The sequence below is a fragment of the Lonchura striata genome, chromosome 3, assembly GCF_050655825.1.
Source record: "Lonchura striata isolate lonStrDom1 chromosome 3, ASM5065582v1, whole genome shotgun sequence".
Classification (NCBI taxonomy): domain Eukaryota; kingdom Metazoa; phylum Chordata; class Aves; order Passeriformes; family Estrildidae; genus Lonchura; species Lonchura striata.
The window spans coordinates 16082646-16096587 of record NC_140705.1 but is presented as its reverse complement, the minus strand read 5'-3'; the positions used below and the strand labels follow the sequence as shown (position 1 = coordinate 16096587).

General features: G+C 40.5%; 1 protein-coding gene across 5 annotated transcripts in view; it reads right to left on the bottom strand.

Annotated features, from left to right (window-relative positions):
* Positions 1 to 13942, bottom strand: part of LOC144246077 (uncharacterized) — a 220947-nt gene that overhangs the window by 164035 nt on the left and 42970 nt on the right. The gene's annotated exons all lie outside the window — the stretch shown is intronic.

The window sequence follows — 13942 nt, the reverse complement described above, 5'->3', positions numbered from 1 at the left end:
TGATTGTGTACCATGACTCTCTCTCCTGTATATAAAAAAATTGCTTCTTTATCTATTGTGAAAACATCTTTTTGCTTGAGACAGGAACTATAAATTCCACTCCTCCCATTCACACCAAAAAGAACATTACTCCCTAAACAGCGCCACTTAATCCAAAACAAATAGCAAGATATCTAAAATATTCTTTAGTTTACTCAGGGATGTAAGACTCAAGAGACAGAGTACCTCCTTCTTGGAACAAAGGAAGGAGAGAGGGTGGATTCAAAAGGCCTGTAATCAAAAGGGTCTAACTCATCTCCAAGTACCATGGTCAAATTTATGAGTGTTTCTACAGAAAAAAAAAATGTGTCAGAGGACATCCTGGGTTGGAATGTGGTAGAATTGATTCCCACAAGCCCAGGAATGTTGCTGGTTTTCATGATAGAGCTGTTAATCTTACAATAAAGTAACTTTTGAATATATTTTGCACTCAGTGATGAGCTCTACTAGCAGTGACCTCAGTGTGAGCAGCCGTCCCCAGTAACAGCGCTGTGGAAATATTGCTGGAGGCAGGTCTTGCATTGCTTTCTTTTGTCTCTCCACTTAAGCTTTGCAGAAAGATACTACCAGAAGCACAGAAAGGCCATAAAACTGAAAACATCATTTTAAATCAAAAGGCTTTTAGTGGTTGTCTTAAAGGGGCTATCTCTGTTCCCAATAGTGACTATAGCAATTACATGATGAAAACATCTATGCAGGTGCATAATTTAAAAAGAAAAAGGACATCCTCCCCCTTTAGGGAGGCCAGGCTTTATATTTCAATAGGTCTGTTTGGCTAACAAAGGAGAGAAAATGAAGACAGAGTGAAAGAAGGAGTGGAGCAGGATAGAAAAAAAGATGAAATGAGGGAAAAGAATGGCCAACAGAAAAAACAGCAGGGAAGGAGGATGAAAGAGAAGGATGACATCTGACTTGGACAAGGGGTGAACCATAAACCTAGTCATTGCCAGTGTCCAGGACAAAAATAACTCGTTTGTCCAGCAGCAGCAGGGCAGCTGCCAGTGCAGCAGGACAGCTCCCTCCCGCACTGCTCTGCCCAGCACATCCCAGCCCACTTCCAGATCTGCCCCTTTCCCTCTGCTGTGTGGCAAAACTCAGTGTGCTCTTGCAGTCCCTGTGGTTGTGGTTAGGAAACTGCTGCACGATGGATCTCAATAGAAAAAGTATTTTAATACAAGAAAAACAGGAAACTCAAGCACGTTTTGAGTCTAATTCAATTTCAGTTCCGTGATTCCTTTATTTTCTATGGACAAAAGGCATGTAACAAAATTATGAACTGGGACGTGAAGAAAGCAGAACTGTGCACATGACAGATAAAACTGGCTCATTATGTGAAAACTGAAGCCATGCAAAATAAAAATGCAGAGCAGATTAGAGCACTTCTCATCCAAAAACCAGTTAGGACCAGTCAAGCACATCCCAGCACCTGGACAGAGTTTGAGCAGAACATATATGAACTGGCACAGGTCACAGTTTCACAAGAGGAGACCAGGTTATGAAAAAATGCAAATATTCTTTTTTCATTTTAAGCTGAAAGCAACCTCTGTTTTAGGAATCTTCAGAGGGAAAGTAAAAGGTACCAGTTCAATGTCAGCTGCCTCACACTCTCTTTGCAATATCATCAGTGCATTTTAGTGCTAATGTACTAAAGCATGACACCAGCTAAAGATAACCACATTCTATTGAGAAACATAACAATTGAAATAATGGAATAAGCACTTCATGCAATTTGCTAGGAATGTAGTTTGGACACCAACAGCCAAAACAAACTAAAATGGCAAATGCAAGGACTCTATTTTGAAAAGATCTGCAAACAGACTCAGCAGCTTTACAGGGGGTCATATTTTCCACAAGGATAAACTGTCCTTGAAAAATATTTTCAGTGTTCTGGGTATTAACCTGCTTTCTTTTCATATGGATTGTTCTCACCTACACTCCTTTTCCTTGAACAAATATTTACTGTGTCCAATAAAATTCTGCTCTCCATTTACGAGTTAAATAGCATCGCATTCCCACACGCTGCTTTATATACGTGTGTTTTATATACATTAAGCATACGTGCCCACAGAAAATGACATCTCCAAACTACGTCTGATGGAATTATTTTTAAGCAATCATATTCACTGTAGATTTCAGGCCTGATTCATCAATACATTTAATTCACTGTGGTATTAGATCTGTGAGCAAGAGGAATGAAACATACAGCTGAAGGAAGAAGGTGACATATTTCACCAGCGATAAAGCGTTTCTGTGAGTATGTGAGAGTGATGCCTGATGCATTGCTCATAAGCATGAGAGTAAACACATCATCTGCACAGGGAATTAGTGACATATCTAATTTCAAGAAAGCAACAAAAAATAGTTTTAGTGAATTATTCATACACTTCTAAATATGTTCAAGGGTTTTACCAGGTCAGAGTTTAAGTGGACAAATTACAGCCAGCAGGATGCCAACAGTCTGTAGGTGATAAGAATGCTGGACTTCTACCTACTACTGTTATTCATTCATTATTCACCTATTTGCTGCTCATTGTCTTGAAAATTTCAGTAAACAAGTCAGATATTGAAAGAATCCTTAGATATGAACCACAAACATCCAGCACAAACTATATATGAAGAAAAAGGGTGAAAATTTCATAGGTTCACATGTATAAACGCATAATCTAAGCCTCTTTTCTTTTCTACTGGGGGACAGACTCTCAGCACACCAGAGCCCACCAGCGTCTGTGCTGTGTTTATATAGTTTTGGAGAAGTCATGGACTGTGCTCCACATGCAGGTCCTTTTTGCTGAATTCCCCTCCAGGGACGTAGGGGTGAAGAGGAACACATCTCTCATGAACACCTGCCGCCAGCAGTTCCTTCCTCAGACACTTAAATAGATTTTCCTCACACTACAGTAAAACAAGATACTGGCTGTTCCCCTTCATACACCCCTAAATATAAACAGTTGTACTAACAAGAAAGAAGGTGAGAGCTGCAGCAGGTTAGTCTGGGAAAAGTAGAGCTGTGCTTAACTTAGATTTAATTTGGAAATCCCAGTTTCTCTGCATTGCCCTCAGAATAGACTGAGGTTCAGACTGCATAGCATGGCTGAGGTTCAGACTGCATAGCATGCCTAAGCTCTCTCACAAGCACACTCATATACCTCATTTAGAACTGTTCCTAGTTTTACAGATCTCTCTCAAGTCTTCTAAGACTAGTGATATCTAACAGAGTTCAGTACTGTACCCAGTATTGTTTGACTTATTCATCAATGACTTGGATGAAGGGGCAGAAGCTAAGGCAAGTTCCCTGATGACAAAAGCTGGGAGGAGCGGCCAATGCCCCAGGGGGCCGTGCAGCCCTTCAGAAGGACCTCAGCAGGTTGGCGACATGGGCAGGGAAGAATTGTCTGAAATTCAACAAAGGCCAGAGCAGAGTCCTGCACCTGTGGAGGAATAACCCCAGGCACCAGCACAGGCTGGGGTTGGCCTGCTGGAATGCAGATGCCAAGAGGATGGACCAGGCTCTTCTCATCAGTAGAACAAGAGGCAATGGGCAGAAACTGATAGACAGGAAATTCCCCCTCAATATGAGGAAGAACTTCTTTAGTGTGCAGGTGACTGAGCGCTGGAACCTCTGAGGTTGTCCAGAGAGGTTATGGAGTCTCCCTCAGTGGAGATAAGCAAGAACTGTCTGGATGCAATTCTGTGCCATGTGCTCTAGGGTGGCACAAGATTTAGAAGGTGACGCACTGTGATCCCTTCCAATCCAACCCACTCTGTGATTCTGATCTTTACAAAAGAGGCTAAGCAGCCATAGACTATCTGAGAGAGCCAATTGGATGGCCTCTTGGAGGAGAAAGAGGTGCACCCACACAGACAGCAACATGAATACATTGTGTATGGTCTCCTAACAATTTGACTAGGATTGGACGTAACTTGGTTTAGGGCTTTTCTAAGTCTCATATTTGAAATTATTAATGTGGGCATGCATGCTTTGTTTTCTATTTAACACATGCATTTGGGTTTTGTCAAGATAGCTAGACTTCAGGACAAGGCAACAAACCACCAAGCTAAGCCCAATGGCAAGGGAAGCACCAACTTCCCTGTGGGTGCAAGGAGGAGTAATATATCAGCACAGATGCCTTGGTTAAAGCAGAAGAGGGTGAGAATTCCTGTCCAGAAAAGAGATGTCTGTCCCTCATGAGGAAGGACAGGTTAAACAGCCCATGCTACCTGCTCTGTACTAGGATATACACTCTCTACAACAAACCCTCAATGCCAAACACCAGTGAAGCATTAAGCAGAGAGAAAATGAAGTCAACCACCAACATGCTGGAAACAGCAAAAACTATAGGCTTTGGCACACATGCAAAGTGTGTATGCTTGGTCTGCCTGGAATAGAAAGAGATGCAAAAATCCAAGACTGCCAGGATTGTTGGTGAGACGGGGGGTAAGATGCTGCGCTGTTAGGCAAAAAAAAAAAAAAAAAAAAAAAAAAAAAAAGATCCCATGTGCTGATTTCAAAAGAAATCCAGATGCTCTCCTGATAATCTTGAGGTGGAGGAGTTTGGATCCATCCGGCCAAGAAAGGAGAACTACACAGAATTAGAGGATCACTTAAGTTGGAAAAGACCTTTACCACCAAATTCAACCCTAAACCTAACACTACAAAGTCCACCACTAAACCATGCCCCTAAGTGCCACATTTACACATCTTTTAAATGCCACCAGGGATGGTCACTATACCATTTCCCTGGGTAGCCTGTTCCAATGCTTCACAATCTATTTGATGAGGAAATTTTTCCTAACAGCCAATTTAAACATCCCCTGGTACAACATGAGGCCATTTTTTCTTGTCCTATCACTTGTTAGTTGGGAGAAGAGACCAACTCCCACCTTGGTACAATCTCCTTTCAGATATTTGTAGCATGTGATGAGGTCTCCCCTGAGCTTCCTTTTCTCCAGACTAAACAACCCTAGTTCCCGCAGCTGGTCCTCATAGGACTTGTTCACTAGACCTTTCACCAGCATGAGACAGTCGTATCACAATGCTGGGGAGACTTTTTTGTTCACCAAGTTGCTTGTTTGTAGGGTATTTTTTTCTCTTAGCAGCAAGCGTGTTCTATACTAACATCTGCTTGACAATTTGACATTTGAAAGCTGTGTCATCTGTAACCTTATCTGTCTCATTTATCTTCTGTCATACACTAAAGATCTTTGCTTTTACTTTAAAATGACCTTATTTCCAGATTTGTAAACTCTGCTTTACAGAGAAAACATCTTTTCATCTGTTATTTGGCCATTACCAAGCATTTAGCAACAAGAGCATAGAACAAGTCACACTCTTCTGCACACCATGTAATAAAAACAAGAATGGCTTTCTTTTAAATAGTCCCTAATTAAGCCACAGTGCTGGTTTCAGGGGCTTTTCCAGTACTTCTGAGAAGAGACAATAGGCTGAGTTAGACAGCAGTGGCAAGCAGCCAGTGTGCAGGTGAGAGAAGAAAGGGACCCCTAACTTCATCTATGCCAAATATTCCCACGTGCTTGACCCCTTTCAGCCTCTATAAATAAGATTTCACTGATTTTCTTAAAACAGATGCTACTGGGAATAACTGGGAAGTCATTAAGCACTGTAAATAACTAAAATAGATAACATTGTTGTAAAAATATACTGAAGAACTGTGATTTGCGATGCATGAGCTTTGCTGTGCTGGGTCTGTTAACTTAATAAATTGCAAAATTAATTTGGCCACAAAAGGTCTTCCAGTCAACCCTGTATATTAGCACAGTTCTTATATTTCAATACTGCTTCTAATCAGAGGATCTCAAAATACATTTGTGATCCATAATTAATAAGATATATTTCCTTGACCTATACAAGTATGATTATATCATACACTGCAGTAGTCTCATTGCACTTCTCCACAACTATAATACTGTACTATTGTATGAGTGGGCTCATATAATAGCAACAAGCCCTGACCATTGCCTTGTTTCTGGCTTACCATTGTGCTAGTTATGTGAACTTGTGCATATCCATGTGTTGCCATCACTATTCTTTCCCTCCCTGCACAGGTACAAAAGATACAAGTTGGTGGGAGGATATTCATCTTGCAACAGTTTTTTCTCAGATGCCTATTTCTTGCAATTTTCCAGTGGGATCTTCCAAAAGAGAAGCAGCAACAGAAGTGAAAAAGGAACGTGTTTATGTACTCATGTGGATGCATGAGTGACAAATCAGTACATCACATGACAGAATCATGTAGTGTCTGAGAATCAGATAGGTAAGCCTAAATTTTAGTAATCAAAAGTGCATATCTATTTTTTCTTGCTAATCACACAGAAGATTATTCATGGTGAAAGAGATTTAAAAATACAATTTAGTTTTAACCATGTATTCTTATTTAAAGACTAGAAGAAAATATTATTTTACAGATAATGATCAGACACCAGGAGACTTAACTTTCCACAGTTGCATTGTAAGTCTGTGCTCACACTGGCAGTTTCATCCACTCAAATTGCTGTTAACTCTGCTTACTACATCAATGCTTAAGAATTACTGCAAGTGTAGTGCCTTAACTCTCACCAGGCTCTGTGCACACAGAGCTGCAGGCAGGCCCTGACAGGAGGTCTCACAGCTGAAGCAAAATATGGAGGAAAGGCTGGAAGAAAGGCAGTTCCACAACCAGCAAATTGTGCAGGCTTTAGATAAAGTGGGGTGCGTGGAACTAAAAGAAACAAGAGACTGATGAGTAAAGATTAAAGGAGAAATAGGTCAGGAGAGATGAAGATAAACCAGAACAGACAAGGAGCAAAAATGAAGTGAAAGGACTGCAGGGAGTGGTAAGATGCAGAAGAGAGAGACAGAGCTTCAGCGAAAGAGGATGGGGTGCAGAAAATGCTCCATAAGTGCAGCAAACTCTCACAGCATCTAACAGTCCCTATTTCAGCAACTCTGGTAGCTGTTCCTCTCTGTGGTTCAGGGGAGGCATCACTTGTGTCCTAACATCCTCTGAGCAAAAGAGCTCCCTACACAACTCTGCACTGAGGGAAGGGGGAGGGATGGGCACTGACCAGAGCCCGTCTACTTCCCCATCTCCTCACAGCCAGCTCAGCCCCGGCTGCCTCTGCAGCTGCTCCGCCAGCTAAAGAGATCGGCCACAAGACCAACCACAAGCCCAGACTTCTCCTGCTAGTTGGTTCACCACTTGTATCGCACATAACCGGCCTGCTCTGAGCGTGCTGCAAACACATTGAACACTCCTGCTTCTCTTCCGTATCCATAGCATTTCCCTTCCAGGTTCAGATGAGCAGAAATATATATGCAATAGATGAGAGAGGAGGAGAGGAAAGAGAAGAAAAGATGGAGCTTTCTGGCTCAGATAGATAAGCTTTTTAGACAAGTGTTCTGATAATCATGCAATACTGCTAGAAACTATTAAACCCAAATGAATTTGAAGGACAGACTTCAATATTATTTTTCGCGAAAGCTGTCAAAACCCCCAGATTTCAAAGTCTATTGTACCTGATAGCGACAGGACCTGTTTCCTGCAGACAAAAGGACACAGACATATGGCATACCACGGCTTATGAGAGGTGGAAACAGAAGATGGAGGCACTGGCGCTTACCTCCATATCCCTATCCCCCGTGGGAGGAAATGCAGTTCAAGGGGATGGATGTACAACCACTTCCCATGGTATCTTGCCAGTCCTCTGCCCCTGAATCTGTTATGATTAATGCTGCTCCACCACCTGGAGCCTGTGTTCGCTGTTCATACTGTTTTTCATGGCGAGTAACCATAGTAAGTATGTGTAACAGATCTCCGCCCACATCTTTGAAGAGTTCTGGGATTGCTAGAAAGATGAAGAAAAGTTAAACTGGGCCTCAGACTGTACCATGTAACCAAGTTCCCTGTGGATCTACTTTCTGCTGACGGGCTTGTAGCAAAGGCTTTGTCTCCCTTGAGGGTATATTAGGAGCAGCAAGAAATTAGTTACAGCAGGGTCTCTTCTCAACAGAGGAGATATTTTCTTCTCCTAAGCCACCCAGAATCCTGTTTGGAAGCAAGTTTCTCTCCAGAATCCTTCAGACATTGCGACACAGTTCACTGCCTCTAAAAGGCTGACCTTCAAACAAGAATATCAAAGTTAGAGCAACAGGTTTCTGAAGCATTTCAAACAGTTTCTTGGGAGTCATCATTAAAATGGCCATTTGTGGGTAAGAACAAATCCTGAGCAAAGGTTACCCCCCAAATGCTTTTGAAAAGCCATGTGCTGCGTTAAATAAAACCTTACAACACAAGCTGCAGCCTATTTTCAAAATCCAGAGCCAGAGACCATATAAAACTATCAGATTAGATTTGTATTGTGAAGTTTCTACTAAAATAAAGTCATTCCTGATAACACTGATATACTACAACCTATACATAGGTAAATCAATATTATCATTATCCCCCAGTGTGCAATACTCAAGCTAGATTTGGTAATTAAAGCAGACTGCATTTAACAGAATATCAAAAATATTTATGATTTCTTTAAACAACTGCAATCCTGAAAGCTAGAGCCCTGATGATTCAAAGTACAAAAGCAGGATTTTGACAACACTCCATGGAAAGAAAATTTTCTTTCTCCATTTGGTACACTACCAACAGATCCCCTGCATGCAATTGAGCCCCACAGTAAATATCCAGGCCACAAACACATGTACACACCTGCAGGCACCCAAAGTTTTGGCTATTGCAAACTACCATTGCTTGCTTAACTTCAGCACAACTGTCTGCAGCACCTGAGGATCTGGCCCAAGAAACATATTCCACCAGAAACTAAAAAGCACCAGTTTTAATGTGCTTTTGACAGATTAATGAGGCTGGTGTTGTTTTTTAATTTACATCCTTTAGTTCATGAGAAGTCTTCGGCATTTTTATATTACAACAATCATCTTAAGCTTATCTGCAAGGTTTCAGGCCAATGCCAACAGACAGTGCTGCCAGGCACTGACATTTGGGGCTTACAAGTGACTACATTTCAGTCACCAAACTAAAGGCCTAGAATCTCATCTGAGATTTCAAATTTCACCCTTCAGAAGTGCAGATTATGAGCAGGAACTGAGATTGTGGCTGCGAATGAGAGAGAGCCCAGCTTCACAACAAGCCCCATGAATGTTTTCATACCTCTATCCTCACTACGCTTTCCCAGATAAGTTGCTTTGCTTCCATGTTGAGACTGCTAGGAATGTGATGAGCAGGCTCTGGTTTAATGACAGAGCATTCTTGTCTTTCTGTGGCTAGGTAAATAGGATCAGAAGTTTGGTGAAGTTCACAAAATAAAATCTGCTATTAATACAGTCTGGGTGGTTTGGGTTTGGTTTTTTTACTAGACTGGTTCATACAAAGACTCACCTACTCATCTGTTCATTCTCAAGAAATGTAAACTCCTTAATTCACTGCACGTCTAATTGGAAATCTGAGGGCCCTGTGATGTATCCTGAGCCCTACCACCCAAGGAAGCACTGCAATTTGACAACACATTAAACAGTGTCACCAGTAGAAGCAACCTCTAGGTATAACCATTGAAAATTTTTACAAGTCAATTGCTTGTTGAAGAAATTGCTGTTAGAGTGTCCCCCTTCAGCTGGTTGCTACCATCCCTTTGCCAGTAGTGCCCACACTGCAGAGCTCCTCTTCATTCGTATTACAAATGCTAGCAGGTTAATTTAACACAAGAAAAGCTCTTTACTTTAATCTGGCTGACATTACCCTGAAGCAGATTCTTGCTGTCTCTTTCCACATGGCTTTCAGGGCAATGGCATTACAAAAAAAAAAAAAAAAAAAAAAAGGTGTTGGTAACCAGCAACAAAAAGGAAAGCACATCTGAAACCAGTGTGCTGATCTAAGTGGATGCCTACCACATCCTAAAACACAAAATGTCAGTCAAAGATGAAATCTGCAGGCAAAACCAATCTTTGCATGCCAGTGCCTTTCCTTTGAAAGAGATTAAAGAAAAAAGTAATTGCAGTGAAAAACTACTCCTTTACCTAAACAAAATCTGGGGAAATTCTAGGAACACATACCTTGGAAGAAAATAATACATTCTGGAAATTATTAACAACTAGTTGACTTCTAAGGAAAAGGACAGTAAATTTCAGCAGATAGATCTCAATTTCCCTTCTCTAGTTCTCAGACTTGAATGTTAACATGATAGCAAATTTTGGCCACAGCAACTTTTTTCCTTGATTTTTATTTCTTTCCTGTGAAATTCTGAAAGTGTTTTTATCTATTTTAATTTCAGTCTGGTTTATGTTCTTCAAATTTTATTTTTCTGTATAACTGCCCAAAATGCTGAGTGTTGTGGTGATATACACAAATTTCAAACTCAGTTTCCCAGGCTTTCATCTGGAAAATGCCAATTTACTCTAAAATACTCATTTTCTACAGAAAAAAAAAAAATTAGCTTTTTCTCTTTTCTCAGGATGTATCTCATTTGAAACTTGCAGTGTTTTGTCACCTTTTCATCCAAATCTTGGAATATAATTCAAGATGATTTTCCAATTAGCCAGACCTTAGAGTGGAGGAGGCACTTCTGTGGAGCTTGCAGTGGTCTGTAGGTTCCCCCTGTAGCTGTTAATGAAAATCATCTCTTGATAATGACAAGGAAAGGAAAGGAGGAAAGTAGGCTTGAAAGAGTGGGAACACCCGGTAGAAAATAAAAACCTTTACAAAGAATTTAAAATTTCTATTGCACTCTTGTCCTTATTGTCAGAAATCTCAAAAGAAATATAAATAGTGCCCCTTAGCACTAATATAACTGACTCCTTCAGGTTTCCCCCATCCATCTTTTGTTAATATCAGTCCTATGAAAAATGAAACCGAGTAACTTCTGATCAGCCTAGGCATGGAAACCAATGTTGTGTTATGCAGACAAGAAGGATCTCCCTGATTTCAAACAGGAGTCTGACAAACCAAGCGACACCAGTCCAACACAGCCAGTCCCCACAAAGTCCCCCATGCCCCTTCCCAGGTGTCCCTCAGCCAGGACTTGCCTGTTCCCTGCTGCTGCAAACCTGGGCCTTTTAACACCAGAATACAGCACTCATGCCAAATTGTGAAGTGGTTTTACGAGGTGGAAAGGCACCAGCTAAGGGCTAAAGAAAGGCTAATAAACTCCTCTAACTTGAAACAAAATAACAGATTTAAACCCAGGTCAACTGAGGTGAAGGGCAAGTGCATTAATCGCCTGTATTAACAAGGCTCTGTGTGGCTGCAGCAGCCCTCAATTGGAAAAGACAGTACATCTTCCTGTAAATAAGACAAATAAATAGCAGCTACAACAACAAATCTTCCCCCAATTTATTTTACTTTTCATTAAATGAGTAATCTGACTTTTATTAAGTCCTCTTCAAAGGCCATGCAGGCAACTCTTTCGAACTGTGCCTGTTTGCACCACATGTACACTCCAAGATGTACATCACAGCCTGACGGATGCCTGGAAAGGAACCTCAGCCAGTTTTGTTCTTAAGTGATAATCGAAGAAATCCTCTGTCACGTGTTGCAGCAGTGTGAGTTGGCCATACCAGGACGAAGAGTCATGCAGATGTTACCCAAATGCTTCCATTAACTTAATCTTCCTCAGAAGAGCCCTTCTGCTGCCAAGTACTTAAGAGTGTCACTTGGGATTTAGATGCCATTTTTGTTCACTACTGAAGACCGGTCATGTGTAGGAATCTGCAGCCTTGATAATAGGGTTTACAGAACACCATGAAAATAGATTACTGACTGCTGAAAACATTTAAAAAAAACAATGTTACCTTTTCTTGCTAGCCTTAAGTGCTTTCTGGCATGGAAGACTTAGTGGTTGTTTACTCTGGTATGTTTTCTAGAATGTCAGCTTAGAACAAAATAAGGATCATCATAATAATTAGCTGAGATGCTGACAATATGGATCAAGAGTCGAGATCAATAAATGTTTTCATACACATCATTTTAGAAAACAAAACTGTATTTCTGTTATCAGAAAATGCATTAAGCTTTTTCAATTGTCCTAGCATATGCTGTTATCTCGGTAATTAAACCAGTTTTGCTTTTTTCCATTTTTAACTCAGTTGTTATGTGGGAAGATATAGTAGTATAAAATAGCAGGAAATAGTATGAGTAAATTTAACTTGAACAGTTTAGTATGTGTTTTAGAGAAAAGATTAACAAGTCCTATTTTTTTCTACTGTCTTTTTATCTTTGTTTTTTTTCATCTTGCATTTGCTTCAGCCAAGTAATTCCAACAGTTCAGAAGGACAGATGTTCCATCTCATTCTATTCCCAGACAAGTCACTCTGTAAAATTACATTTCTTTTGAAACATTAGTACAACAGTTTAAAGACCATCAGAAGTTTTAAAGGCAAATTGCAGAGGAATAATCAGCAGTGTATTTGGATCTAGTTTCTATACTGGATTTTTTTTTTTAGTTGTAGTACCATTCCTTAGTGAAACAGTTTCAAATTTATTTTCCACCTTGTGGTTCTTCCTGGTTTGCATCTATATAGTACCACAAACCTCAGTGCAACCTGAGCAGAGTGTGTATTTGTGATATTCAAGGGTGATGTGTTCAGGCATGTGTTCAGTGAACCAAGGCATACCAATACACATCACAAGGAGAAAAAAATGATTTAAAATACACTACTTTGCTGACTGGCTAATCAAAGCCTACTCAATAAGGACATTCAGATCACACAGCTGCTTTTCATATCATCACTGTTAATCTGCTTGTGCTGATACATTTCTACAAGGCCAGAGAGGTAGAAACTTTTGATCGATGCTCTCAGGAACCACAGACCTGCACTGTCTCTTCCTGAACAGGTATGGGATTCTTATTTTAAGAATTAAATACAAAGTCTCAAGAAAAGCAAATTAGGATTTAAAAGCAGTCAACACAGAGAGACAGAAATCTCTCCATGTGGGTGCATCTGTACTATTGCTTTAGCTAGGATCACAGCAACTGTTTTGAGTCAAACCTACCAATCATCCCCATTTACTGCACCTGGGCTCAGTGCAGTGCAGTGCAGTGGGCTTCCTGCAGAGTGGCCCCAGAGCTAAAAGAGAAAGAAATGTTCCTGAGAGCCCCTATCTACTCACTGAGATTGCTGACATTCACTCCAGCAATGGGACTAGACTAGCATCAGCCTGAAGCACCCTCCTGAAACGTATTCAGCGTGGCTACCACGTCCAGAGGACTGAGAGCTTCTTCCTGCCAGGGTGCTGCTCTCCATCTGTACTGCTGGCTGCTGTGGGCACACAGTCTGTACTGTGGCAATGGAAGGCACATTACTCTTAGGGCCTTAATCTCCAGGTTCTTCTCCAGGTATGAACACTGATGCTTGTAAAATGGAAATAATGCCTTACATGCATCTTGTATAGTTTTGGAAGTCAGACACAAGCTTCAGGAAAGTACAGAATTAGGCCCATTATCTCAAATCTTTATAATAACTGATTAGATCAATTAACTATAACACATACGATATATTAAATACATATTTGATTTTGGAATATAGAAATAAATTTCAAACTAGACCCTTAAAATCCTATTCAATATAATGTCTTCCTAGGCCAATTACTTCTCAGAAAATACAGACTCAAGTTTACTAACTTGAAAGTGTGAATTTGTTGCTTAAAATTCCAGATCTGCAAATACACACAAACAAAAACTTTGCATGTGAGTATTATATGTAACCCCAGTGTTGCCTACACATAGTAAATCTTATCACATACATTCTTGTTACCATATGAATACATCATCAAGACCAAGAACTTCACAGAGAAAGGCTTATGCATCCTTGTATTCTGTTGCCAAGATTCACCATGTGAAATTGTGATAGATGAGCTCAGGCCAAAATACTCAGTTTAAGGCAGCTTGCACAGTCCAGCTTCAT